Genomic DNA, 5,268 nt, shown 5'->3' with positions numbered 1-5,268 from the left:
CGACTGTAAACTGTAACCCAACTAGCTGTTTGACTGCGCCATGTTTAAACTACTTTATTTAATGGGTTATAAGTCAAACAATCATAGTATTGAGTAAACTTATATATTTTTATAAAACTTAAGTTGGATTTATAGTTTGACGTAGCATAGACGTAGACGTAACGTAGACGCACTGGAAAAGTTCAACACCGAGTTTTGTGTACTCTTGTTTATAAATGAACGCAAGCGCCTGACGGAACGTAAGAGAAACGTAGCGTAACGGAAGAGTTGACCAACTTTCATCTTTTACAGTGCGTTTCTTATGTCTGGCCAATCAAAATCAAGAATTTTGTTCTGTCACCCAAAGCCCAAAGTGGACACGCCCTCATCCATTTTGTAAGGTTAAGGTGTTTATTAACATATTTGAATTTTGTTAATTATTTGTTACAATTAGGCCCGGTCTTTTCACCTTCGAATAAAAGTATTTATTAAACTATTATTCGGAGGTTTATTTGACAGATTTACATGAAATCTGCCGGATAAACTTCCCAATAAATAGTTATTCGGAGGTGAAAAGACCGGGCCTTAAGTTATTAATTTAATAAAAAATATATCATGGTGTAGTTTCAAAATTTCAGATAAACATGAGTTGTTTATTAGTCTAATTCTGGGGTATCCACACATATACGATAGGTAAATCCAATAAACATTAAATATTTGAAAGAGTAGGAAATGAAACAAAATAGTTGGAAATACCACGGCACTAAGGAGCATACCTTCGTGTATTTCCTAATCCATGTAACACCAAAACGGATACCTATATATTATAATAAATAATAGTATAAATAAATAAACACAAAGTTTGTTTACGGTTCGTATAATGTATAATTTATAGCATAGGGCATAGGCTATGTTGTTGAATTAAGTCATTCTTTCTACTCATGCGCAAAAATTATTCCGCTACGTCGAATTATAAATTGGCATATTATTTTCTTACGTTTCCAGTCCGTTTCTTCCGTCTGCGTTGCGTCTACGTCTACGCTACGTCAAACTATAAATCCAACTTTACTAAACATCTTACATACAATAAATCATACAAGTGACAACCATGTTGACTGGCTTGAAGTTAGCCATGTCATGTCTAGCACGCAGCCCCTTGCTACGCTGTTACACAGCTATATATATTAAACATTACCCAATATTGGCTCCGTGCGTCTCCCCTCTACGTACAGTCACGTGATACGCTGTCAGATTTTGTAAGGACGTTTTAACATTGAGTCTTATGGGATTATTTTGTTAAACTTGAATATTTTATTTTGTAGTGATAATAACCGAATACAATTGTTAGAATTCATTAGTTATTAATTTATACTGTAATTTATAGTGCAACAAAATATTTTCTTTTTCGTTAATAAATATTTATTGACATAAACTGCGATAGTGAGGTTATGCATACAAAATCAAACTGATAATCAATATTGGAAAGTGAAGAATTTATAGTGCGTTTTTATTTTCTGTTTATATTAATACATAATATCACTAGCGTGACACGGCATTTTTTTAAATGTCTCATTTAAACATACACAAAGCGTCCTTATAAAATTTCAAAAAACCGCCACCATGAGCAGGTCGGTCGATTTTGCTTTGACACTTTGTTAACGCTCGGAGCGAATACCAATTCTGTGATTTTACATTATTCCCGTAATCTATAAATTAAAGTTGTTAATTTTTTACAATTTAAAATGTGAAAAGAAGTCCAGTGCATAGATAAAAGTAAGACTTTTCTTCTTACTTTTTAAAAATTCTACATATTTTATGTTTAATAAAAAATTCCAAAAAAGTATATAAAATAAACGGTTTGGATGTTAATAAGATTATTGTTGCAGATAAAGAGGATGTCGAGGGCACAAAAACTTGTTGAAGCTGCACTGAAGGAAAACAATGAAAATTACTTAATTCTCACAGAAGAATCTATTGGAGATATGCCTGTTATACTTTTTGCTGATAGTACGTCAACATATGATAATTTAACAGGAAATATCATGGAAATTGAGCCACTTGCAAGTGGTACATCTGAGGCTGCCACAGAGCTGTTCATCAATATTGAGCCACTAGATATCATTCCGCCTATATCTAATGCTGATACACAAGAGATTATGAATGTTGCGCGTCTTGATAATGATTCGCCTGTTTCCTTGAAATCTGTTAGTGAAGAATGCTTAGCTCCAGTTACAATGTACCATTGTACAGCACATGAACACAACAATACTAACTTGATTGACAAATATTTCAGTGATGATAGCGACTGCATGAATGCAAAACTTGTACCTTATTCTGAGCACTCTGATTCTGACAGTGAAGAAGAACCAAGAAGAATTAAGAGAAGAAAAAGGTGTCAGGTAAAGAAAGCTACATGGAAAGATCAAATGAACAAGCTTCACAGAGAAAATGGGCAACAGTATACTGGGCGTAAAAAAATTGAAGGGAAATGGGAAAGAATACAAAAAAATAAACGAGTTCTTAAACCTCGATGCAAATGTAGGACAACTGATAAAAGTGCTTTAAAATGTAGCGAAGTTTCAGAAGAAGAAAGGAAAAATATATTTGAGATGTTTTGGAGGATGAATTGGGGGCAAAAAAAGGTTTTCGTGAATGGTCTTGTGCAAGAGATACCCACAAAACGTCCAAGAGACAGAAAAGACCCATTATTAACAAGAAGACAAAGCACAATGGTATTTAACTTAAACTTGACTAACGATTGCCGCGTGAGAGTTTGTAAAACTATGTTTCAAAACACTTTGTGTCTTACCAAAATGACTATCTGGAACTGGAAAAAAGGCAAAGAAAATATTTCTCAGAAAACAAATCGACACGCAACAAAAAATCCCCACGAAGTAGAAGTGAAATCACTTCAAGAGTTTTTTGAACAATATTCCAAAAATGGAATCCCATTATTGCCGCAAAAGTTCGGCAAAGCTTTATTTGTTACCAGAATGGACCTCAAAAAAAGCCTTGTACAATTTCTACACATTAGACTGGTGCACGCCACGGAATATCACTCCTCTGTCAATTGCTAAATTTAGCAACACTTTAGAAATTGAAAATATATCACTGTTCAAGCCAAAAAAAGATGAATGCGAAAAGTGCCTCTCTCACAAACTCGGAAATATACCTGACACAGAACACAAGGAGCACATAGAAAGAAAGAATGAAGCTAGACTTGAAAAAGAACAGGATAAAAATAAAGAAGAATTTGTATTCACAATGGACACGCAAGCTGTGCTATTGGCACCCAAATCTAATGTGTCATCTCTATATTATAAAACTAAGATATGCACGCACAATTTCTGTATATTTAATATAAAAAATAAAGACGGATTTTGTTATCTCTGGAACGAGACCGAAGGTGGGTTATCCTCTGACAATTACGCTACCATAATTGTCAAGTTCATCACGGAGAAACTTTTGCCGAGTATCCACAGAGAACCTGGACAGGATACTAAAATTATATTGTACAGTGATGGTTGTACAGCTCAAAATAGAAACGTAATATTGGCAAATGCATTACTAAACGTGGCAACATTAAACAATGTCACAATTCAGCAGAAGTATCTAGAGGTAGGCCATACTCAGATGGAAGCGGACTCGATGCATGCCACCATAGAGAGGAAACTGAAAAACAAAATAATTCATATACCAGCTGAATATGCAGAAGTTTGTGTTGGAGCTCGCAAAAATCCTAAACCTTACAACGTATCTTACCTAACCCATGAATTTTTTAAATCCTTCGCAAGTTTACAGTTTTATAAGTCAATAAGACCAGGGAAAGCCATAGGAGATGCCAAGGTACTTTTAATGTTAATTTTGTTTGGTCTTCTACAGACACAGAAGACGAAAACATTGTTAAATTGTTAATGTTTTGTTTTTTAGGTCACAGATATTCGTGCCCTACAATATAAACAAGGGAACCTGTACTTTAAGTTACGGTTTACAGATGAATGGCAGTTACTGCCACAGCGATGTGATAAAAGGGTCTCAGTTAAACCTATTGAAAGCTTACCGAATCTTCATGAAAATCGGCTTAAAATAAGTAGTCGTAAATTCAAAGACTTACAACAACTAAAAAGTACCATGCCGGTGGACTACAGGGACTACTACGACAATGTGCCACATGAAGACTCATAAATAAAATACTCTATGGTATAATAAAAATAAAATACTTGATTATAAAATAAAAATACAAAAATATACTTACAGTTTGATTTAATTTTCCTATAGAGGTTCCATAATACGATGCAGAGAAAAGTGGGTAACTCCGATTATTTACTGTTTTCTTTTAATTACAAAGAGGGTAACTCCAAAAATTTAAATAATTGCTATTTAATCAAAATATTTTTTTAAGCTTTTTAGTAAATTCAAAGTGCAATATAAATAGGCAGCAAATGGATTTTTGGAATATTGATATTGTAAGTATTAATTTTTTTAAGAAGTTTTTTTGTGTTCCTGTAAAGTTTTAAAAAACGGAGTTAGCCGCTGTGCAAGTTAAGCCATCGATATGACAGATCGAAAACTGCCCGAACGAACATTAAAACTGGCCCCGACATAAAAGTCAGTAATCAGCCGACTCCAGGTCGATTTGTATAACTCTTGCTACGGATATATGCAAAATTATTTGTAATTTGGATTACACATTTTAGTCATTTTATCGACATAAAAAAATTGTTACAATAATAAACTAGAAAAACTTAATTAACGAGTACATATATAAAAAAGCCAGAAGGAATATTGACCAAACTCCAAAATAGATTTCAAGACTTAAAATATTTTAAATCATCTCTTCATTTTTTTCTGAATTCATTTGAAATTAACATATTTCATAAGACGAATTTTTTATTACCAATGTATGACCCGAACAACACATGGAGGATAAAAATTAATAGAAACACAAGAAGATCAAGCTCGAAAATAAAACTATAAGTCGACGCCAATTACCGAATTTTGGAAAGTACCAGAATCGAAGTACCCTAAATTAAAAAAGGATGCTTGTATTTGTGTGGACCATTTTATTCCGTTTTAAAATCCGTGATATCAAAACACCGATTAGTATTAACTAATCAGCATTTAGCTGCTGAACTAAAAAGCCTGAAAGAATTACTGGGAAGTGCTGCCACAAATTATTCACCAAATTTTAAAAAATTATCAAAAGAAGGAAAATAAATGTAAAATGTTGTACACACATATTTTTGAATAAAATTTGAAAAATTTGAAAATGTTTTAATATTACGTAAT

At 33.0% G+C, this 5,268-nt stretch overlaps 1 pseudogene; it reads left to right on the top strand.

Annotated features, from left to right (window-relative positions):
• The first annotated feature begins 1,762 nt into the window (after positions 1–1,762).
• Positions 1,763–4,534, top strand: LOC126878719 (uncharacterized; annotated as a pseudogene).
• The last annotated feature ends 734 nt before the right edge of the window (positions 4,535–5,268 follow it).

The sequence above is a fragment of the Diabrotica virgifera genome, chromosome 10 (genome assembly GCF_917563875.1).
Source record: "Diabrotica virgifera virgifera chromosome 10, PGI_DIABVI_V3a".
Lineage (NCBI taxonomy): Eukaryota > Metazoa > Arthropoda > Insecta > Coleoptera > Chrysomelidae > Diabrotica > Diabrotica virgifera.
The sequence above is the reverse complement of the archived record's forward strand: the minus strand, read 5'-3'. Positions and strand labels throughout refer to the sequence as shown.